Source organism: Bos grunniens, chromosome 10 (assembly GCF_055505025.1).
Source record: "Bos grunniens cultivar Pamir isolate PY7600 chromosome 10, Bosgru_T2T1.0, whole genome shotgun sequence".
Lineage (NCBI taxonomy): Eukaryota > Metazoa > Chordata > Mammalia > Artiodactyla > Bovidae > Bos > Bos grunniens.
The window spans coordinates 10378226-10402930 of NC_141174.1; the positions used below are offsets into that span (position 1 = coordinate 10378226).

The following is a 24705-nucleotide window of genomic DNA, read 5'->3' on the forward strand; positions in this document are numbered from 1 at the left end:
ACTGGCCAACACTATCACATGGCCACCTACTGACTTCAAGGGAGACAAGAAAACTAATGTTTGTTCTTGTTGTCTTAGCAGCCTAATAGAGTCAGAGAAAAAAAGAGAGAGAGAGAAAGAGATTGGAAGTAAGAGGTTAGTCAGGTAAGAGGATCTGTTATTCTGTTCACCTATAAAGAAAGGCCATTTTTAAAATTCCTAGATATTTTTCAAAGGGAGAAGTATCAAAAAAAGAGTTGCAATAATTATAACATAGTTCAAATATATATATTTTTACTAACATGTAATCTTTCTTTTCAGTGCAATAACTATAGGTAGAATCTTGTTTGGTGGTACCAGCCTTTGACAAGCCAGGTCAAATGGAGCCCTGCCTTCCCAGTGTTCCCCCAGACCTCCACGGCAAGTACTGGCTAAGAGCCCCATAGCTGTAAATAATGATCAATGTCCTCAAGAAAAATTCATCATGACAGTCTTCACTGCATAAACCAGAAGGGAATCTGAAATCAAAAGGACAGAGAAAGTTCCTAAAAAGGTCTATAAGGAGAGATCATTTAGTAATGCCACAAAATAAGAAAGGATAACCCTAAGACATTTAGGGGAGATTATGACTTCAATGTTGACATTTGAAAGAAAAGCACAGATTTTTGCTTTATGCCATTTCCAAATGAGTGTCCTTCTTATAATCATCTAGAACTGTGTGGCCCAGTATCTATGAGCCACGTGTGGTTATTCTGCACTTGAAATGTGGCTGGTCCAAACCAAGATGTCCTACGGGTGCAAAATCCATACGAGATTTCAAAGGCTTCAGCTCAGTTCAGTCGCTCAGTTGTGTCTGACTCTTTGCACCCCCATGGATTGCAGCACACCAGGCTTCTCTGTCCATCACCAACTCCCAGAGTTTGTTCAAACTCACATCCATGGCGTCGGTGATGCTGTAGTAAGCAAAAAATAATAATAATAATAAGATATTTCATTAGTAATTCCTTATATTGAATAAATATTGAAATGATAACCATTTGGGCATAGACAGTTAAATAAAATATTGTTAAAATTAGTGTCACCTGTTTCTTCTTTTTTTTTTAATGTAGCTAATGTAAAATGTAAAACTAGGGACTTCTCTGGTGGTCCAGTCACTAAGACTCCACACTCCCAATGCAAGGGGCCTGGTTCGATCCCAGGTCAGGGATCCCACGTGCCACAACCAGGAGCCCGCCTGCCACAAGAATCAAAGACCCCACGTGTCACAGAGAAGACCCAGCACAGCCAAATAAATGATAAACAAGTAAATGAAGATTCCATACGCCACAGCTAAAGATTCTGCACACCACAAGTAAGGCCTGATGCAGTCAATTGAAAGGGAAAGAAAATATAAAACAACACATATGGCTTATATTTGGGTCTTACATTATATTTCCATTGTACGGTGCTGGTCTCAGAAGGATGACATCTTACTAAAATGAAAGAAAGTGAAGTCGCTTAGTCGTGTCTGACTCTTTGCAACCCCATGGACTGTGTAGCCCACCAGGCTCCTCCATCCATGGGATTTTCCAGGCAAGAATACTGGAGTGGGTTGCTATTTCTTTCTCCAGGGGATCGTCCCCACCCAGGGATCGAACCCGGGTCTCCCGCATTGCGGGCGGACGCTTTACCGTCTGAGCCACCAGGGAAGTCACATCTTACTAAAGCCGATCTGTAATAGATGCTGTTGGTGTCCCTGCCCGTGGCCCCATGGCCAATTTCTGAGTTCACCAGCCACCTCCAAGGACATGCGGACCAACAGGTTCCCAGCTGCCCCCTCAAGGAGATGTCCCTCTGCTTCTCAGCTTACAGGCCTGCTCTGGGGCCTAGGAGCTTGTCAGGCAGCTCAGAAGGGCCCAGTAATGCTCCCAAGAGGAGCCCTGAGCCAAGAGGGGCTGGTGAGTAAACGCCGCCTTCAGCAGCCCCTCAGCAGTGATTTCTACGGTCCCCCTGGGCCCCCAGCAGATCAAGCCCTGAGGTCCACAGCACAGCTTCCTCACTAACACAGATGGTGACCTTTCGTTCCTACCTTCCCTCCCCTCACTAACAGCTCCTGGAAGCTCTCTTTGTCTCAGCTCTGCTTCAGGGAGTCCAAACCAAGAGAACAATTAGAACATTCTCACAATCCCTCCTTCTAGGACCCATGCCAAGTATCCTTTGACTTAACAACTCACACTGAGCTTTTCTTCCTGGGCTATTATCAAAGCTGTCTTTAATTACTATTGTTTTCCATCAATTCATTTTGGAGTCCATTGTTAATGGCTTTAAAAGACAAACGAAAGGATTCTGCTCTAATTACACACATAGCAAATCATTTGAGTTTGCTTATACTTTTTTTTCTTGCCAAGTCATTTGCTTACATTTAAACTATACTTATGTAGTGTTGTCTTCATTATCAAGTCATTAAGGACATTGATGTGGCCCTTTGAAACATTTTGTTCTGCTCTGGGGCAAAGGCAGATTCTTTTCGCCTGACAAAATCAAAATGCACAAGACTCTCAAACACATTTCTCATCTGATCTGAAAAAAAAGTCATGACCAGCAGGGAATCGGTGTTGGTAGGGGACAGCCACCATTCCCCGGGCCCTCTGAGCAAGGACCAAACATTGATACAGCTGTGGGGTGTTCTGGATGCTCTGATCAGCAACACAGCCCTTGCTGACTGATCCAGTGCTGCTTTGACTATGTGATAGAGTTTTTTTAAAAAAATAGGCTTTAGATTCTGACAGATCCAGGTTCAATCCCATTGTCTACAGCTTACCAGTGTGACCTTCTTCCAGTCACTCATTCTTTCTGAGCCTCAGTTTCCCTATCAGTCATATGAGGATCAGGGCTCTCATAGAGTGAGCATGGGAGGAACACTGGCTCACGTTTAAGAGTCTTAGGGGCTTCTCTGGTGGTTTAGTGGAAAAGAATCCTCCTGCAATGAAGGAGACACAGGTTCGATCCTTGGCTGGGGAAGATCCCCTGGAGAAGAAAATGGCAACCCACTCCCAGTATTCTTGCCTGGAAAATGCCATGGACACAGGAGACTGGCAGGCTACAGTCCGTGGGGTCACAAAGAGTCTTTACACTGTCTTCAAAAATCTCTATTTGGATACATATTTTAAGGTTTTTTTCTTTTTTTTAAACTTACTTTTTAATATACTTTTGTGCATTTCTTCAGTCATTTGCACACTTGTACTTTCCGTGTATCCCAGACCTCTCTTAACCCAGACCATGATGAGAATAGCAATCCTATCTATCCAGCAGTTAGTTCCTTTAACACTAGAAAACATGGGGCTTGTTCCAAACCACTCATCCTTATCTTTCTTCTCGTCAAGGTCCATGAACGCCTCTCCCCGGAGCCTCCCACTGTGGTCTTTCTGTGGTCCCCGGAATCCCCTGTACCCTAACTTCACTCTTCTGTGAGGCTCTCCAGTTGGACATTCATGGACTGTCATTCCGGGAGTCAATAAATACTTGGTATGCCCTCAGAATGTTCTCCCTCATGAATTATCGCTATGGAGGGCCTTGACAGTCTCTCTCCCAATTCCTAGAACTAGACCCCAGACCCTGTCCCCCTTAGATAATGTATCCAGCAAGGTCCCCGGCATGCAGTGCTCAGTCATCACAAGGTGTTTCTCTCTTGTACCTAGTAAGTTTCTTCCAGTCTGAAACCTTCTCAGGAAGCTGGGACCTTATTCAGTGTCTCATTTAACTAGAAATAACTATCGAGTGCCTATGAAGTGTGGAGCCCATTGCTAGATTCTAAAATAAGGATGAGAAGAGCTGCAGAGAAAAATGTAGCCTCTTGTCCTTCCAGGAATTTACAATCCACCTGACTCTAGCACAGAGAAACCTATTAAGTCCTCAATCAAAGCTTGTTAAAGGAAAAACAGACATAAACACAATGAAAAGTTTAAAATTATTGTCAGGGCTTTGATGGGGCTTAAGACACACTTGTCAAAGGGATCTAGCAATACCCAAATCCTGCCAGCCTTCCTTCCACACCTTGAGGTCCCTCACACGAGGGGCGATGACAAATAGGACTTGAAGAACTGTGCCATTTTTAATTACCTGAAATTAGGCTCTAAAATCCTACGACGAGTTGGTGGGAAGCCTGAAGGGTGCCCATGTTCTACCCGAAGGCCAAATGGGCCTTTGCCATCTTCCTAAACCCAAACCCAAATCTTGGGATTGCATGCCCTCTGACTAGAAGCACAGCCGGGTCACAGAAGATGGGGAAGAAGGAGGGTAAGGCCTCTCCAATTGCTGGTTCAGTACCTGAGCCTTCTTAACACACAGGTACCCTGACCTTGATAAACGTGGCCCTACTGGTGGCTAGAAATCTCACCTCTTTCCCTATGCTAATATGAAACAATACATCATAAACTGATAAGAAAATGGTAGACAGAGAACACTATAAAACAAAGAAGAATGAATTCACTTTGCACCAAGATAATAAAAGAGGTAATGAGATGTTATTTGACAGAGTTGCTTTTGCCTTGAACATAAAAATAGTTCCTCCCATCACAGAAGGCCAGAAATCAACCTGTTCCTCCCCTTCTCCCCCCTCACACATTCTCACAAGGGAGCCCGCTCTGTACTACTCAGCCCGTGCCATCGCAACAAACACGCGCTCAATGCACAGCCCAGTTCTGCGGTCAATTACCAGCAAATTCACAAGCTGCTCCCTCTTTGAAACATGCACGTGAGAGGAGAGCTGCTTGGTTGGTTAATGAAATTCTTTTCTCAACTGTTTTCTGAGTATTTTCCGTAATTGAACTGTCGACAGACAAAACAAGGACGGCTGCTCCTAATAGCGTGTGGCATTTCGTAGACACCTTTGAAGGAACTATAACAAAGCATGTTAAACAAATGTTTATTAGCTGTGCAGTTCTTTTGGAGGGCAGCCCACTACACTTTCTTAAATGAGAGTATGCCCAAGAAGCACTGAGTAACTCTTGATTCACGAAATATTATAGAAATGGAATCTTTTGACAAAAATTTTTAAGATGGTATTCTTTTTATTTCATTTAATTAATCCATGCATGTAGAAAAATATTACATTTCACATGAGCTAGAGGGAAACAGCTTAAAATTTCTGGGATTCCGAACTCCCTTGATCTATTCTATTCCATTCTTTTATTTGCACATCTTTCTGTTTCCTGACATGAAGTGAAAGTCGCTCAGTCATGTCTGACTCTTTGCAACCCTATGGACTATCCAGTCCATGGAATTCTCCAGGCCAGAATACTGGAGTGGGTAGCTTTCCCTTATCCAGGGGATCTTCCCAACCCAAGGATTGAACCCAGGTCTCTGCATTGCGGGCAGATTCTTTACCAGCTGAGCCACAAGGGAAGCCCAAGAATACTGGAGTGGGTAGCCTATCCCTTCTCCAGCGATCTTCCCAACCCAGGAATCGAACCAGGGTCTCCTGCATTGCAGGCGGATTCTTTACTAACTGAGCTATCAGGGAAGCCCTTCTGTTTCTTAGCCCAGGTCTATAGCCCAAATATGTTTTGCTCCCTCATCTCTGCCTTCATGGACTTGGAGACATTGATAAATGTAATGCAGGTTGAGAACCTATCTATTCCACAGTTACTCAGCTTCTCTATCTGGCATATGTTTGTACCTGTCAGTATTTGTGTGAATTATAATGTTGCCTGATTTCAAAAGAAACATAGTGTATAAGAAATGAAGAGAAAGGACCTTCAACCACTGGAAAACTCAGGCGCTTCTATTCCTACCTAAGGAAATTTGGAAAAACACTCCAAGTATATATATACTTGATACATTTATCATCAAAATGACCTTGAATAGTTTTGCTATTTATATATCTGAAGCATCACGTTTTGATGTTCCCCCAAAACTGGTAGGCAGAGTATGCAAATTTTTGCTAGGGATATATTGAATAGGATAATAATCCTATGTGGCGCTAGTGGTAAAGAACCTGCCTGCCAATGCAGGATATGTAAAAGATGTGGGTTTGATCCCTAGGTCTAGAAGATCCCCTGGAGAAGGGCAAAGGCAACCCACTCCAATATTCTTGCCTGGAGAATTCCCATGGACAGAGGAGCCCGGTGGGCTACAGTCCATGGGGTCACAAAGAATCGGACACGACTGAAGCAACTTAGCACACACTAGGAAAGCCAGTTAGGCTAGCAGTTGACAAATATGGGAACTGGAGATACCCATATGTTTACCCCAATATTTGACCTGTTGCCTGGTTACAGTAGACACAGAAGTGGGCAGTTTAAGCAGCTGTCACATGATTTAAAAAATAACGCCACACTATAGATTATAGGGCACAAGAGGTGAGGGGAAGAAGATAAAGTGTTTAACCTGAATAATCCAGACCATCTATAGAGAGCACATGAACTACATAATTACCCAACTGACTAATTTGGTTGTTGCTGTGATATGCCGAACAGATGGACAAAATCAACTGCAGGCACAATGCTAGATTCTAGGATTCAAAAATAAATGAACTATAGCACCTGCTCTTCACAAAGCCAGAACCTAATAGGGACGACCATGGAGGAAGGAAGGGAGGGAGGAAGAAAGGAAGTGGAGGAGGGGAAAGGAGGGGGAAAGGGAGGAAATAAGGGATATAGAGAAATAAAAGAGGGGATTGAATCTACCTGGGGGGGGGGCAATAAAGAAAAAGGAGATGACGTTCAAACAGGCTCTAGAAAAAAGTGCCAGCATTTACTCAAAAGACAAGGTGATAAAGGTGTTCGAGGACTTTATGTTTGGGCAAGACATTTGCATCTCCTCTTTCCTAGAGTTTACAGTCTGAGTAATGAGAGGAAGACTTCAAAATCAGTAGAACATTCCTCAAAACCAGAAAATTGCTATTGTTGTTGTTTAGTCACTGAGTTGTGCCCTACTCTTTTGAGACCCCATGGACAGTAGCTAGCCAGACTCCTCTGTCCATGAGATTTCCCAGGCAAGAATACTGGACTGGGTTGCCATTTCCTTCTACAAGGGATCTTTCCATCCCAGGGATCAAATTCACATCTCCTGCAATGCAGGTTGATTCTTTACCACTGAGCCACCTGGCAAGCCCCCCAAACAGAAAATATGTTTGAACAATTGCCTCTTTTAATGATTTAGATGGAGAAGGAAATGGCAACCCACTCCAGTATTCTTGCCTGGAGAATCCCATGGACAGAGGAGGCTGGTGGGCTACTGTTCATGGGATCAAAGAGAGTCTGACATGACTGAGTGACTAAGCACAATGATCTATAATCACAAGCTGGAATCAAGATTGCCAGGAGAAATATCAATGACCTCAGATATGCAGATGACACCACCCTTATGGCGTAAATCAAGGAATTAAAGAGCCCCTTGAAGAAAGTGAAAGAGGAGAGTGAAAAAGTTGACTTAAAACTCAACATTCAAAAAATGAAGATCATGGCATCTGGTCCCGTCACTTCATGGCACATAGATGGAAAAACAATGGAAACAGTGACAGACTTTATTTTCCAGGGCTCCAAAATCACTGCAGATGGTGACTGCAGTCATTAAATTAAAAGGCACTTGCTCCTTAGAAGAAAAGCTACAATCAACCTAAACAGCATATTAAAAAGCAGAGACATTACTTTGCCTACTAAGGTCCGAATAGTTAAAGCTATGGTTTTTCCAGTAGTCATGTACAGATATAAGAGCTGAACAATAAAAAAGGCTGAGCACTGAAGAACTGATGCCTTCAAACTGGTGGGCTGGAGAAGACTCTTGAAAGTCCCTTGGTCTGCAAGGAGATCAAACCAGCCAATCCTAAAGAAAATCAACCCTGAATTTTCATTGGAAGGTCTGATGTTGAAGCTGAAGCTCCAATACTTTCACCACCTGATGCAAAGAGCCTACTCATTGGGAAAGACCCTGATGCTGGAAAAGACTAAAGGCAGGAGAAGGGGGTGACAGAGGATGAGATGGTTGGATGGCATCACCAACTCTATGGATGTGAGTTTGATCATGCTCTGGGACATGGTGAAGGACAGGGAAGCCTGGTGTGCTGTAGTCCATGGGTTGCAAAGAGTTGGACATGACTGAGAAACCGAACAACAACAATGATCTAGAACAGTGGTTTTCAAAGTGTGAGCTCCAGGCAGGCAGCATGAACATCACCTGAGAACTTGTTAGAAACACAGGTTCTTGCCCTCAGCCACCGACTCAGAAACTTCATTGCTGGGGCAGCAGAGTGTTCTAAGGTGCTCCAGGGAGCGCTGATGCCAACGTTTGAGAACAGCTGCCCCAGAGCGAGTATCAACCTGTAATATGCTTTCTCCATCTTGCCAGTAGAAATAATGAAAGCTTTCTTAAATCTAATTCATAGAAATGCATCAAATTACTGGTTCCTAAACTTAAGAGAGTTCCAGAAAAACATCTATTTCTGCTTTATTGACTATGCCAAAGCCTTGGACTCTGTCGATCACAATAAACTGTGGAAAATTCTGAAAGAGATGGGAATACCAGACCACCTGATCTGCCTCTTGAGAAATCTATATGCAGGTCAGGAAGCAACAGTTAGAACTGGACATGGAACAACAGACTGGTTCCAAATAGGAAAAGGAGTTCGTCAAGGCTGTATATTGTCACCCTGCTTATTTAACTTACATGCAGAGTACATCATGAGAAACACTGGACTGGAAGAAGCACAAGCTGGAATCAAGATTGCAGGGAGAAATATCAATAACCTCAGATATGCAGATGACACCACCCTCATGGCAGAAAGTGAAGAGGAACTCAAAAGCCTCTTGATGAAAGTGAAAGAGGAGAATGAAAAAGTTGGCTTAAAGCTCAGCATTCAGAAAATGAAGATCATGGCATCTGGTCCCATCACTTCATGGGAAATAGATGGGGAAACAGTGGAAACAGTGTCAGACTATTTTGGGGGGCTCCAAAATCACTGCAGATGGTGACTATAGCCATGAAATTAAAAGACGCTTACTCTTTGGAAGGAAAGTTATGACCAACCTAGATAGCATATTGAAAAGCAGAGACATTACTTTGCCAACAAAGGTCCGTCTAGTCAAGGCTATGGTTTTTCCAGTGGTCATGTATGGATGTGAGAGTTGGACTGTGAAGAAAGCTGAGCGCTGAAGAATTGATGCTTTTGAAGTGTGGTGTTGGAGAAGACTCTTGAGAGTCCCTTGGACTGCAAGGAGATCCAACAAGTCCCTTCTGAGGGAGATCAGCCCTGGGTTTTCTTTGGAAGGAATGATGCTAAAGCTGAAACTCCAGTACTTTGGCCACCTCATGTGAAGAGTTGACTCATTGGAAAAGACTCTGATTCTGGGAAGGATTGGGGGCAAGAGGAGAAGGGGATGACAGAGGATGAGATGGTTGGATAGCATCATTGACTCGATGGATGTGAGTCTGAGTGAATTCCAGGAGTTGGTGATGGACAGGGAGGCCTGGCATGCTGCGATTCATGGAGTCACAAAAAGTTGGACACGACTGAGCGACTGAACTGAACTGAACTGAAACTTCTATCCATGTACAAAATCAATGCTCATCTTGATAAAATTTTTCACTGATCTCCAATGAAATAAGTGAAAAAAACCAAGAGCTTCTCACAAAGCATATTCCTTTTTTTGACCAAGGAAATTGGGGCTTCCCCAGTGGACCAACAGTAAAGAATCTGCCTGCAGTGGAGAAGACGTGTGTTCGATCCCTGGGTTGGGAAGATCCCCTGGAGAGGTACTCGGCAACCCAGTCCAGTAGTCTTGCCTGGAGAATCTCATGGACAGAAGAGCCTGCTGGTGGGCTATATACTCCGTAGGGTCGCAGAGTCAAACACGACTGAAGCAACTTCGTACACATGCACCTTTTTTACTGTTAAATTTACATTCTTTTTATGGAATAACAGTAGTAAAAAAACAATGACTTTTTTCCAAATAAATTTAATTGGCAAAATAGATTGTTGCCTATGTTGATCCCTAAAAGGTTTTTTTTAATGTATTAGTCCAAAAACTTAGACATCTGTGAACCACTGAAATTGATAGGATATGCATAGCTTTGCCAGGGAGAAAAAAAACATATGAATGTATTTTTCTACCTGAGAGTCAATAATGTTTCACTAAGATTTGTGTCTAGTTTTATTCTGGAAACATCTAAATCAAGTTTGAGATTCAAAAAAAACAAGCTTTAGTAGTATATAAATTTAATAAATATCCATCTCTGACTCTTATTCTAGGATGACCATTTTCTTTATGAATTGTCACTTGGAAAATTTCTTATTAGTGATATAATATTTATATACTATATCACCTATGTGTATGTGTGTGGAGGGATGTATTTATTTACTAGCTTTTTTGAGATCCCCAAGCACCTTGGGGAGAGTAGAAAGGGTAAGTAGAGACAGTACCATAAATAAACTATTATTATTTATAATGTACATTCTTCATTCTCATGCACTAATGCACAATGTTATTTATTAGTTTAATCACTGTTGTGAGAACTGTTATTATTATTTCATGATGTAAAACTGAAAATGGAAATTGGAAAAGAGGAAAGAGAAAAATACATTCTGAACTTGAGGACATGTAAGATTTACTATACCTAACTTGTGCATAGATAAACCATATTTATTCCTATTACAATCCCTTATTCATCAAGGTATTAAATTGCCTCCTACCCCAGGAGCCACTGGAGCATTAGTGACCACTGGAACACAAACCTCATCTCCTCTCATCATCTCCGCAACCTTCCTTTCTTATAGTTGCACTATAACATCCTTGTCCCAACTTAACCCCTCAAGCCTCAGATTACTGCAGGCCAGAACAGCTACTTCTGTAGATCCGGGGGGTCCAGGGGGCTCAGGGGATTAAAAAATCCTGAGTGAATCAGTTCAGACATCCCCATCCTATGTCTCAGAGTCCTCTCTGCCCCCAGTGAGGGTCATGACCTGATGAAAGGCACCTGCCCAGCTGTGAAATCAACCTTCTTGGAGATCTGCAATTCTTGTCATTAAATACTGAACCTGCTCTTTAGCTTTTTCTGCCCTCTGGATGCAACAGAGAAGAATACAGTAAGTACCCTACCTATGAAAGAGTTCTGTTCTGAAAGCATGTTCATAGGTCCAATTTGTTCGTAAGTCCAATGACGTTAGCCTAGGTACCCACCCTAGGTACCCACACAATCAGCTATATATAGTACTATACTATAATAGGGGATTCCCAGAAGGCACCACTGGTAAAGAACCAGCCTGCCAATATAGGAGACAAAAGAGACATAGGTTCAATCCCTGGGTCGGGAAGATCCCCTGGAGGAGGGCATGGCAACCCACTCTGGTATTCTTGCCTGGAGAATCCCATGGACAAAGGAGCCTGGCAGGCTATAGTCCATAGGGTCGCAAAGAGTCAGACACTACTGAAGTGACTTAGCACATACGCATACTGTAATAGATTTATCGTACTTTTCACACACAAAAAAATACACAAAAAACAAATACAAAAAAATATAGAAAACATCTGCAATCTTATAGTACCTTAAAACATACAGTAATACATTCCTGTATTACTGGGCATGTTGGCATCTTTGAAAGTTCGCCACTTGAAGGTTCATATATAGGGGACTTACTGTATTTCATCTATGAAGGAGGAACTCTAGCTTTCACTAGCTGGTGACCTTAAATGTGCCACTGATCACCCCCAGTTTGTCACCAGTGTGTACAGCCCCCAGCAAGAGCTGTTCTGTTGGTGTTCTTGCAACAACCACATCCCTGTGCCTGAGCTACTGAGCCCACCAGTGTGCCCTCTTTCACTGGGGTCCCATCCCAGTTTACCACTGGTGACAGTTCTAAGAACTGCACCATCATTGCATGCCAAGAGCTAGCATCACTCCACCTGCCACCAGCAAAGGGTGGCAAATGGCCACGGCAAATGTTCGCTGCAAACGGCCTTCTTAGAATCTGCTTTCTAGAACACCTTTGAGCCCAACTGGCTTAAGGCAGGTTCCCTAGCAAACAGGTCCTGAGGCAGGAGAACTGCATGTGTCCTGGGGACGCTCCCCTGAACCATACCTGTGAGGGAGTGAGGAGCAGGATCAGACAGAGGGAGACCTTGAACTTGGGCAGAGTACTTGGCCTACCCCAGGGGAGCTCTGAAGGTGAAATGGCTCTGAGGAGTTGGCCTACATTTGGGGGCAAGAGGACCAGTCCATTGCACGCCCACATCAACTAGTCATTGACTCGAGGGCAGACATGGAATGAGCCAGTTCCCTTCCTGGGGACGGGCTCAGACATGAGTTCGTAGCAGGTAGTACGCCTGACAGCTGGGGAAACACGTGTTCAGTCCCAAAGTGGGCCTCCAGGCAGCAGAGCCACTTCATCCCTGCAAGTCAAGAACCGGGATGATGCAAATGATAAAGATGCTCAGTTGCTTCCCAGCCTGGCATCCGCTGGCTTCTCCAACCTCATCTACCACAGCACCTCTACTCAGACCGCTTCGGCCAACTGGTCTCCCTCCAAGAAGCTCCCTAAAGAACCCACAAACCGTCCTGACTCTCAACCTTGGCTCACCGCCTGCCTCCTGCCTGGGACACCCTGCTCCTTCCACCGCTTCTCACTGTTTCTCATTCAGTCCAAGCCCCACCTTCTCCAGGAAGTCTTACGGGTGGCTCCAGCCTGCACTGCCCTCTCCTGTAACTCCTGTACTAATCCTGGGATGCTGAGGGACCCTGAACCCTCTAGTTCACTATTTTGAGATGCATTTTCCCTGACTTCCACCAGACTGAGAACTGCTACCTGCCAAGATGCAACCTTAGAGAGAGTGAGGTCTGGGAGCTTCGCCTTCTCCATTTGTGTTAAACCTAGAACTTATTTACTTGTTGCTGTTGTTTTAGTCGCTAAGTTGTATCCAATTCTTTTCCAACCCTATGGATTGGACTGTAGCCTGCCAGGCTCCTTTGTCCATGGGGTTATCCAGGCAAGAATACTGGAGTGGACTGCTCTTTCCTTCTCCAGGGGATCCTCCCTATGGAGGAATCAAACCTGTGTCTTCTGCAATGGCAGGCAGATTCTTTACCACTGAGCCACCTGGGAAGCTCTTATTTACTTATTACTGGAATAACTATCTTAAGTACCTACTAAGCATCAGGCCTAACAACAATCCTTTTCTCAATGAGTTAGCAGTGGGGGTGGAGGGGTGATCTTGTTCATGGAATCTTTTGTTCAGAACAGAAAAGCCAGGGAGGCCAATGGACTTGCCACAGCCTCGGGAGGAGGCCAAAAGGGGAACAAGTTAAGGAAGAGAGAAATTCTGCAGAAAATGGACATGGAGGTGAGCCAACCCAACTCCACACCCACCCTCTTCGGCCGTGACCAACTTTGCGAAAGCCATCACTAATACCTGATGTCTGGAGCTATTAGTTTTTACTCAGTTCTCTCAAATCCCCAAGAACACATTCCTCCTCTCTCCAAACATAAAAAAGAAGTTCAGAAAAAAAAAGAGAGAGACAACGAAAATAGAAATTAAAGCTGGTGGGGAGGAAAGAGTAACTTTGAGAGTTCGTCTTTAAATCTGGGATAGTTCCTTTAGATTTCAGGGCCTCGGGGCAATGACCATTTCTTATTCCTAATTTAGTTTAAGCACACAGCTCCCTCACAGGTGTCTGTCTCACCAACTTTAAAACTGTGCCCTTAGAATGAACTTCTCCAGGGCTGGAGTAAATAAACATCCCTCTTCCATGAGATCATGTCTCCTTTTCATAAAGTATCTTTGTTCCGTGCTCCTGGAATTTCAAAACGTGTGCTTTCTGGATTTTGCAAATGGGAAGACCCTGGAGAAAGGAAAGAAGTGAGGGGAGAAGAGGGCAGGTGGGCCTGAAGATAAAAATGCAGCAAAGCACAAGCCTCAGCCCAGTCCTGTCGCCAGGGGCTTGGCTCACGAGAAGCACAAACTTCCAAGACACAAGCTGCAGTCACACATGAGGGAATGGCAGTCGGTTAAATTCCCCTACATCTGGAAGGTGGTGGTGGTGGTGATGGTGGTAGTTCAGTCGCTAAGTCACGTCTGACTCTTTTATGACGCTATGGACTGTAGCCCACCAGGCTCCTCTGTCCATGGGATTCCCCAGGCAAGAATACTGCAGTGGGTTGCCATTTCCTTCTCCAGGGGATCTTCCCAGACCCAGGGATTGAACTTGCCTTTTCTGTGTCTCCTACATTAGTAGGTGGATTCTTTACTACTGAGCCACCTGGGAAGCACCCTAAGAAGGTTGAAGAGACAACAAATCCTGCCTCCGTGGACCTGTTGATTCCCTTCAGTAAACCTCTTCACTAATCCTCTCATTCTCAGGTTATCAAAATAAACCCACAGAAGAGACCTCAACACTTATGTCTGCCAGCCACCCACTTTGTTTCTGACTATGCTTTTTTGAACTGTGGTGCTGGAGAAGACTCTTGAGAGTCCCTTGGACTGCAAGGAGATCCAACCAGTCCATCCCAAAGGAGATGAGTCCTGGGTGTTCATTGGAAGGACTGATGCTGAAACTGAAGCTCCAATACTTTGGCCACCTGATGTGAAGAACTGACTCATTTGAAAAGACCCTGATGCTGGGAAAGATTGAAGGCAGGAGGAGAAGGGGACGACAGAGGATGAGATGGTTGGATGACTCTATGGACACGAGTTTGAGCAAGCTCCAGGAGTTGGTGATGGACAGGGAAGTCTGGTGTGCTGCAGTCCATGGGGTCACAAGAAGTCAGACACAAATGAGCTGAACTGAATTGATGCTGCTCCCAACCCTCTCACTGCCAATCACACCCTGTCCTTGGCTCCTTGCTTTTGTGTCCAGGAATGCTCCTTGTGCCATATCTGGCTGTATTCCTCCACATGTGTTTTCAAGGCTCAGAAATGCCCATGTTCAAGTCTATTCCACAGACACACCACAGAGAACAGTTATTGACCAGTGGTGCTTCTAGAAATGGACAATGTGCTGATCAGCAGGTGAACCGAGAAGAAGGGAAAAGACACCAATGCCCCCAGACAACAAGGGAGTGTCCCTTTTCCCACAGGGACATGAGCTGCTGGAATTACATCATCCTCATGGGTGGCCCAGAGGCTATGCGAGGAGTGTTCAGGGTCAACTCTCTCCTCCATCTAATTTCTAAGCTTCTGAACTTCTTTACAAGCCAGTCCTTCCATTCAACCTGGAGGGTAAAGAGCAACCCACTGCAGTATTCTTGCCTAGAAAATCCCATGGACAGAGGACCCTGGTGGGCTACAGCCCATGGGGTCACAAGGAGTTGGACATGACTGAGCACTGCACAGCCTTCCATTCAAACTCCCCTCCTAACCCAAAGGAGAAGTGCTTATGCCAAGTCAGGACGCTAAGTACTTTTATCACAGCATCACTACCAGTTAGCAATACAGGAAGCAAGCCTCCTTCCCTCTGGGTCTCAGTGTGTTTACCTAGAAAGCAAGGATGGTGGACCAGCTCATCCCTGCACTCCCTCCAGCTCTTGGTACCCAAGCCAATACATGGGTCTCACACACACGTTCTTCTCTTACAGCATCAGGGCTAGAGCACCCTACCCCTCCCTCTGAATAAAGTTTAATTTGGTTTCATTTTGCAGGTGCCCCAGTGGCCTCCCTGTGTCGGTTTAGTCAGTTCAGTTGCTCAGTTGTGTCCAACTCTTTGAGACCGCATGGACCGCAGCACTACAGGCTTCCCTGTCCATCACCAACTCCTGGAGTTTATTCAAACTCATGTCCATCGAGTCGGTGATGCCATCCAACCATCTCATCCTCTGTCATTCCCTTCTCTTCCTGCCTTCAATCTTCCCCAGGATCAGGGTCTTTTCAAATGAGTCAGCTCTTCACATCAGCTGGCCAAAGTATTGGAGTTTCAGCTTCAGCCTCAGTCCTTCCAATGAATATTCAGGACTGATTTCCTTTAGGATGGACTAGTTGGATCTCTTTGCAGTCCAAGGGACTCTCAAGAGTCTTCTCCAACCCCACAGTCCAAAAACATCGATTCTTCGGTGCTCAGCTTTCTTTATAGTCCAACTCTCATATCCATACATGACTACTGGAAAAACCATAGCCTTGACTAGACAGACCTTTGGTGGCAAAGGTCAACTGTGTGGGTTAGTAATCAGTCAATTTGGAAATCAAGACAGCAGTAAGGAAAAGAGATCATACTTTTCAGGTAACAGCTAGTCGGTGGTCATTCCAGAGAAAAGGAAGAGGTTTACCCTGCTCATCACGTGCATGAGTGCTATGTAGCTTCAGTTGTGTCCGACGCTTTGTGACCCCATGGACTGTAGCCCACCAGGCTCCTCTGTCCATGGGATTCTCCAGGCAAGAATACAAGAGTGAGTTGCCATGCCCTTCTCCAGGGGATCTTCCCTGGGTTGAACTCGCTTCTCTTAAGTCTCCTGCATTGGCAGATGGGATTTTTACCACTAGCACCACCTGGGAAGCTGCTCATCAAGTGCTCAACAGCAATTACCTCCCTTGAACTGTTCACTCCTCTTTACATATAGGTCATCATCTGAATCAAACCCAGCAAAGTTGGGCGTAGGCTCTCCACTTCCTAGAGAGTGTAGGAAATAGAAGAGCTGGAGGTAGAAGAGTGGGAATTTGACTTTAAATTTCATGCTCTTTCGACTTTACCTTGCCTGCCTGTCTTAGAGCACCAAGGGAAGGGTCATTCCAGAGTGGCTAAGGACATCAGAACTTGCGATTACTTTTTTAGCCATAGTAGTTTAATGTTTTATTGTTTGGGCATCGTATCCTCTTCCTGTTAATGAAACAAAATCAATCTGCTCTTATTTTTGGTATAAAACTTTTGTTTCACCAGTTTTCATTGACACATTTCCACCCCCCATGATGAACACTTAATAAGCAGAATAAAATTCCATTACAAAGTCAATGAAAAAATTAACACCTATGAGTGTTTCCAGACTTTACAAGGTGTTATGCTTCAACGGGAAAATTGAGTCATGGCATATTTAAGTACATGCAATGATGAATGGGTCTGAGTGTTCTCCCGAAAGCTCTGTGATTCTCCCAGTGCTCTGAAAGGGACTCCCAGCACCCAGACGCTGTCCCCTTTTTCCTGGGCCACCCAAGAGTGGCCCTGTGCCACGCCAGCCCGCCATCCTGGGGCTTACCATGACAGACCCATTCTGACTAGCCACTCCTATCAACCTGTCCTTGAGCTTCTTAGGCAGCCTATAAACGACACTCACATGATTGCTATTCAGTTGATTTAAGGCAGATATTCTCAGCTTATCCTTCTCACTGACTTCTACAAATTTTTTGAAAATTAAAAAAGAATACAGACAAGTACAAAGAAAAATCTAACAGTGGTCCAATCTCCACCTTCCTGGAGATAACCACTGTTAATGCATCGTATTAATTTCCTCTCTTTCTTTGGTTTTTAAATAAAAATCTACTCTTTTTGATAAAGATGGTACATACGTACTAGAAAAAGTGTAAAGAATGTAGAAAAATCACAAAGCCAAAAGTTAAAAAAAAATCCAAATCCCACAGCTAGGAATAACTGTTAATAAGTTAAAATGACCATATATGTCTTTCTAAGCATAAGTACAGAAAAAAGGAAAGATAAATAGCAAAAGAGAAAGAGGGGAAATGTGTTCATTAAAATGAGCTTATTCTTATATATGTATGTTTTTCATTTAAAAAATATTACTTTGAAATTTACTTTGATTTTACAAAAGTAAAAGAAACTGCAATGAAATAGAAGGAACTGTCGAACATCAAACAAATGTTTTCTTACTTTTTAAAATAACAATTTTAAGGTCTCTGAGGTTAAGAAATGAATTTATTAAAAACATCAGAGAATTGTAGTCTTTTTTAAGGCTGAATATTTCAGTAGAGTTTTCTTCACTCTATTTCCATATTTCTTCCTCTTCTACCCTCCCCTTTCTTGATATTTGCTAGTTATGTTATTTTTACATTGTCCATGTTTTATAACATTTACATTTTGTTCTTTACCTATATTTCCTGTAGTTGCTTAATTCTAAATTTATCTGAATTCAGTTTTCACCACCAGTATTCACCAGGGCTTAAAACACTCTTGTATTCTGTATGCTGATTCACACATTAAGTGGCTAACTTTATTTGCATGTATTGACAGTTTTTTTTCCCCAAGAAGTTCCTACAGGTGCTGTTCTTTTTTGCTTCAAAATCGCTTTGCACCTGAACGTCATCTTAGGTAAAAGAATCTAAATATTTCCTCATCAGGATTGTAGAGCTCAGGTTCCACTGTCCTCTGACATTAACTATCATTGTGAGGAAATCTGGTGTTCTTCCTCCTTGTAGAGGACTTTTTTTTCTCTCTCAATTCCTAAAGAGTTGTTCATCACTGAATTTCAGTTTCTTAACTAACATATGTCTTAGCGTCGAGCTTTATGCTTCTAATTTCCCTAGAACACAATATAAAGCCAAAAGCCACAGTATTAGGCACACTCAGTCATGTCGACTCTTTTTGACTCTATGGACTGTAGCCCACCAGGCTCCTCTGTCCATGGAATTCTCCAGGCAAGAATACTGGAGTGGGCTGCCATTTCCTTCTCCAGAGGATCCTTCTGATCCAGGGATCTAACTCAGTTCTCCCACATTGCAAGCAGATTCTTTACCATCTGAGCCACCAGGGAAACCCTCGAACATAGTATATACCCTTTGGATTTGCAGAATCAGTTTTGTCTTCAATTCATAAAACAGTTTCTTCATTATTTTGTTATTTCATTAGGTTTTGGGGGAAAGATGCAGCTTGAGTATGCCACATTAAACCAAAGTCCTCAAATTTTTCTAGATGTGAAGTCGTACAGCAGCACCCCCATGTACGCTCAGGATTGTGAGAAATCTCTGGCACATGAGCTGTGCTTCCCTCCTTCCTACTCAAGAATGCATTTAAGAAAAGCAAGTGAGCAAACACCAGTTGAAAAACTACTCTGTGGTACCCACTTTCCTCCAGAGGCCCTTCCCAACAGAGGGATGGAGCCCGGGTCTCCTGCATTGCAGGCAGATTCTTTACCATCTGAGCCACTGGGGAAGCCCAGCACACACTATAACCGCCACCAAAACAGCAGTGAAGACGATGCGGCACAGTGCCAGCCCTCGAGGTGCTTAGAGCCTAGTAGGGCACACAGACATCAATCAAAGAACCACACAAATAACGTGAAACGATTTCAACTTTGTAAAACGGGTGGAATTCTGAGGATGGATTGGTGGTGATGATGGCATGATGATATGAACGTACTTAATGCCCCTGAACTGTACACGTAAACATGGTTAAGATGGATGATTTTGTTATGTGTACTTTGCCATAATTTTTTTTTTTTTAATGAGAGTAAGTATTATGGGAGGGAGAAAAATTGTGCAATGAAAGCATAGATGAGGGTAGGTCAGAAGACCCTTCCCTGAGGAAGCAATGATTGAGCTGAAGTCCAGAGGAACAATAGGATGGAAGTTATTATAGGATAACCTTGAAACCACTCCAATTTATAAAAAAGATAAATCATTCACAAATGTGGGTGCTTTATTATTGGCGTGGCAGGATAATGGACTTGAAATATTAACCGGTACTTCCCCCCATGTTTCCTTTCACCCTCCTACCCTTCGCCTCACGCCTGAGCAGCAAGCTTGGCCCATGCTTACTCTGCAGGGAGAAGGAGGGCAGAGAGATGCAGCAAGAGAAAAGCGAACAGCCACTTTGGATTCATTCTAGGGATTTCCCTGGTGGTCCAGTGGTTAAGAATCCACCTGCCATTGCAGGGGACATGGGTTTGATCCCAGTCCAAGAACTAAGATCCCACGTGCCCAGAGTAACTAAGCCTACCACCCACCACAACTGCTGAAACCTGCACACCCTAGAACCCATGGTCTGCAATAAGAGAAGCCGCTGACACGGGAAGACTGCACCCACAGCTAGAGAGAGTCCCTGTGCTGCAGCAAACATGCAGCGCAGACTACATAAATAAAAAAGAAAAGAAGGAAAACTAGCCTGTTTAAAAAAAAATAAGAGATTCCTTCTAGATTTGGGGTTTTCCACAAGACTAGGGCTTCCCAGGTGGTGTGAGTGGGAAAGAACCCACCTGCCAATGCAGGAACTATAAGAGACACAAGTTCAATCCCTGGGCCAGGAAGATCCCCTAGAGGAGGGCATGGCAACCCACTCCAGTAGTCTTGCTGGGAGGATCCCATGGACAGAGGAGCCTGGCGGGCTACAGTCCATAGGGTTGCAAAGAGTCCAACACAACTGAAGCAACTCAGCATATAGGAATGCAGGTGAACTCCTTCCAGTGAGATGAACTTCTCACTGCAAGGAGATCCAAACGGTCCATCCTAAAGGAAATCAGTCCTGAATAGTCATTGGAAGGACTGATGCTGAAGCTGAAACTCCAATACTTTGGCCACCTGATGCGAAGAACAGACTCATTGGAAAAGACCCTGATGCTGGGAAAGATTGAAGGCAGGAGGACAAGGGGACGACAGAGGATGAGATGGTTGGATGGCATCACTAACTCTATGGACATGAGAGTCTGAGTGAGCTCCAGAGATGGTGAAGGACAGGGAAGCCTGGCTTGCTGCAGTCCATGGGGTTGCAAAGAGTCAGGCACAACTGAGTGACTGGACAATGACACAGCTGTGTGTCGTGCCACATAGGTTTGTAGGCACTGATACAAATGCTCCCTGCTGGACATCACACTGGCAAAGTCTGGCCTCCGCCGTGGGTGAGCGCCAGCACCAGATCACTCCAACAAGGACATCGACAACAGCCCCATTTCCAGGGTTCAGCACATTGTGCTGCTTCTTTGTCACTTCTTACTCTCATTCAGGAATTTAATAAATCTCGTATGTTGCTTACTGATAGTGATGATGTGTTTCTTTTAACCTCCTGCTGAATATTTAACACCTGGATCAGCATCTAGTACATAGTAAGTAAAGTGAAAAAGTGAAAGTCACTCAGCCGTGTCCAACTCTTTGCGACCCCATGAATGTAACCTACCAGGCTTCTCCGTCCATGGGATTTTCCAGGCAAGAGTACTAGAGTGGGTTGCCATTTCCTTCTCCAGGAGATCTTCCCGACCCAAGGATTGAACCTGGGTCTCCCTCATTGTAGGCAGACGCTTTACCATCTGAGCCACCAGGGAAGTTCAGTACATAGTAGGTCCTCAATAAATATCTGTTGAATAAAAGACTGTCTTACACAGAGTAAAGAATTTGCTTTTTTACATGACTGCCAGGAGGCCTGGGCTGAACAGCAGGACCAACTCTCCATAAAGCTCTGGATATACCCACAAACAGCCTGATGCTTTTAGATAAACTTGGCCTAATTTTTAAGATTCAAAAAGCCAGCTCTAGCTGAGTCTTAATGGCAAAAATATTCTCAACATCTGGGATACAGAATACTTAATTGATCATTCCCATCGATACCCAGTTGAACAGAAGCCTGGAGGTTAGAACCTGCCATGTTTAAAACATTGTAAGAAGCTGCTTAGGCCTTTAAATGTTGCTTTAAACTCACAGTAAGAGGGTAACGCTGTGTCCAGCGCTGAGCCCTGTGTGTGGGGAGAAAGGCGAGTTCCGAACACTGTGGTTATGCTGCCCTCTGGTGGTGAAAGGCCATACTATCCGAAACGCCTCTGCGGAAAAACCCACACTAACCATATTCTGTGACTCTCTAAACTTAACAGATGCTTTTTACTTCATTTAATCTTCCTAACAACCCTACTTTCAAGGATGCTACTAAAATTCCCACATTAAATATGAGAAAACTGCTGCTGCTGCTAAGTCGCTTCAGTCGTGTCCGACTCTGTGCGACCCCATAGTCGGCAGCCCACCAGTCTCCCCCGTCCCTGGGATTCTCCAGGCAGGAACACTGGAGTGGGTTGCCATTTCCTTCTCCAATGCATGAAAGTGAAAAGTGAAAGTGAAGTCACTCAGTTGTGTCCGACTCTTAGCGACCCCATGGACTGCAGCCTACCAGGCTCCTCCTTCCCTGGGATTTTCCAGGCAAGAGTACTAGAGTGGGGTCCCATTGCCTTCTCCGAGAAAACAGGCTCAGAGAAGTCAGCACGCCCAAGTTCACACCGGAGAGAGTAAAGGAAACAGCTGGGAATCAGACCCAGGTGTGTCTGATTTCAAAGTCCATAGGCTTTCCACTGTTATCAGATGCTGATAGCTGCAACTCCAACTGTACACAAAGTGGGTACAAAATATGTGCTGGGTGGATGAGTAACACCAGCAGCAGCGTCACTTTGCAACAACAGCATTATACACACACACACACACACACATGCACACATACTGCTGCTGCTGCTGCTAAGTCGCTTCAGTCATGTCCGACTCTGTGCGACCCCATAGACGGAAGCCCACCAGGCTCCCCTGTCCCTGGGATTCTCCAGGCAAGAACACCGGAGTGGGTTGCCATTTCCTTCTCCAATGCATGAAAGTGAAAAGTGAAAGGGAAGTCGCTCAGTCGTGTCCGACTCTTAGCGACCCCATGAACTGCAGCCTACCAGGCTCCTCCATCCATGGAAGTTTCCAGGCAAGAGTACTGGAGTGGGATGCCATTGCCTTCTCCGAATACATATACACATACATATAATTAGCATATACATCATGTGTTGAGTGCCTGCCATGCACACATGTCATTTGAGTATGGTGGCATCAGTGGTCAAGAACCCACCTGCCAATACAGGAGACATAAGATGCGGGTTAGATCCCTGGGTCGGGAAGATGCCCTGGAGGAGGGCATGGCAACCCACCCCAGTATTCTTGCCTGGAGAATCCCTTGGATAGAGGAACCTGGCGGGTTACAGTCCATACGATTGTAAAGAGTCAGACACGACTGAAATGACAACACGAACCCAAGCAGAGCAAAAGGTGACTTGTTCTGATATATTTTTTAGCTCATTATTTAAAAGCATTTAAGCACCCTCTCAGAGACACACGCGTTCATCATTCAACAAGTGTTCAAGAGGAACCTACTATGCGTGGAACACAGTTCAAGCCGCGGTGAAGCTCGGGTGGCATTCCTTGAGCCTCACAGATGGCTGCCGCCTTCACGTCTCATCTACCGGCTGGAGCTGAACCACAGTCCTGCACCTCTTCGCTGTGTCTTGTTTCAGAGCACAGACCTTCGTTATTAACATCCTAGATCATCTAAATTACTTAAGAGGCGGTAGCATGCAATAGCACTTTAAAAGGGGAAGGCGGGCCTTGTGTGGTGTTTTTTAATTGCATTCATCACAACAGCCCTGGCAAAACTCGTGTTTGTAAATCTGAACCTTGGGCAGTTTTTTGTTCACTGTCAAGGGACTGGCTTCAGAAGTCAGGAGCCCATGGCAAGACTCAGGTTTAAAGCATAAAGACCCCAAACCACCACCTGTTTCCTAACTGGATGAGCCACTCGACAGCCAGACATTCAGGAAGCCTGAGCAAGGAATTGAAAATCTGAGGGAAGGGCTGTTTGGGTATCCATCCAACAGATATTCAACTCAAAAATGAAAATATTTGAGTATATGTTACTGAACCAAGATTCAGACAGTGAGAAACATACGTCATTAAATAACTATTTGTAAAACAGCCAGGAGACCGATTAATCACTAAGATCCCTTTCATCTTCAAAATATTCCGATTGATACTAGAGGAAAATTGCCTTTCTGTTTTCTTTTCTCTGAGATCAGCGAATCAATGTTAAACATACTCCACCATGTTCGGAAATCTCAATCTTCTTTTATTTTTTTTTAACCCAAAAATTTACTTTCAGTCAACGAAGATCTGTTGAATAACACTATGGGCAGTACTGAGCCCAGCTCTGGGTGTGAATTTGACAGAGAAGGAAACTGACATCACTGCTTTACACTCTTCCTTCAGCATCACTCCTGTGACCTCCCTGCCTCTGTCCTTCTCTCCTATTTAAGGGAGGAGGCACACAGTAGGTAAGCAGCTTTCCAAAGGCTGAAAGGCCTCCAAAGCATGGCAGAGAGGGAGTGAGGCTGGGGCTTTGGTAGTGAGTTGAAACCTGAAGAGGCTGCTCCCACCTGAGCAGTGGTCATGAGAAGTGGACAGGCGAGGCCGTCAGTCTCCAGGACTCCGCTGAGAAATTGCAGGACACGATGACCTGGAAGGTGTTAGTCACTCAGTCATGTCCGACTCTGGGACGGCATGGACCGTAGCCCGCCAGGCTCCTGCGTCCATGGGATTCTCCAGGCCAGAATACTAGAGTAGGTAGCCCTTCCCTTCTCCAAAGGATCTTTCTGACCCAGGGATCGAACCCAGGTCTCCCACACTACAGGCAGATTTTTCACCATCTGAGCCACCAGGGAAGCACTGACCCTTCTCCTCCTCCTCAAATCCAAGGTCCCAACCCAATCCTTCCTTCCCCCCAGTGTCACTGCATACAAAGGATGCTTCCTGAGAGATGGCTAAGGAAAGAAAATGGCACGAATGTCTCTGTGTTCTCCTAACTAGCTGGCCACAGCGGGCAGCCAGAGGCCAGGCTGCAGGGCAGTGAGTGCGCATGGGATTCACTTATCCTCCCGGGGGCCCTCTGGAGTGTGCCCGGGGCTCAGGCAAGGAGGAGACTCCCCCAAGACAGGAGGGTGGGGGATTTGAGGGCACCTTCGGAGACCCTGCTGCCCAGCTGGTGCTAGTGGTAAAGAACTCACCTGCCAATGTAGGAGACATAAGAGATGAGGGTTCAGTCCCTGGGTCAGGA

At 44.8% G+C, this 24705-nt stretch overlaps 1 long non-coding RNA gene across 1 annotated transcript; it reads right to left on the reverse strand.

The window, feature by feature from the left end:
• Window positions 1-248: 248 nt before the first annotated feature.
• On the reverse strand, window positions 249-23110 carry LOC147363904 (uncharacterized). Its single transcript, XR_015133543.1, has 3 exons — window positions 22974-23110; window positions 1405-1451; window positions 249-932 (listed from the first exon to the last, which is right to left on the reverse strand). It is a non-coding gene; the product is annotated as an uncharacterized LOC147363904 (long non-coding RNA).
• Between the last annotated feature and the right edge of the window lie 1595 nt (window positions 23111-24705).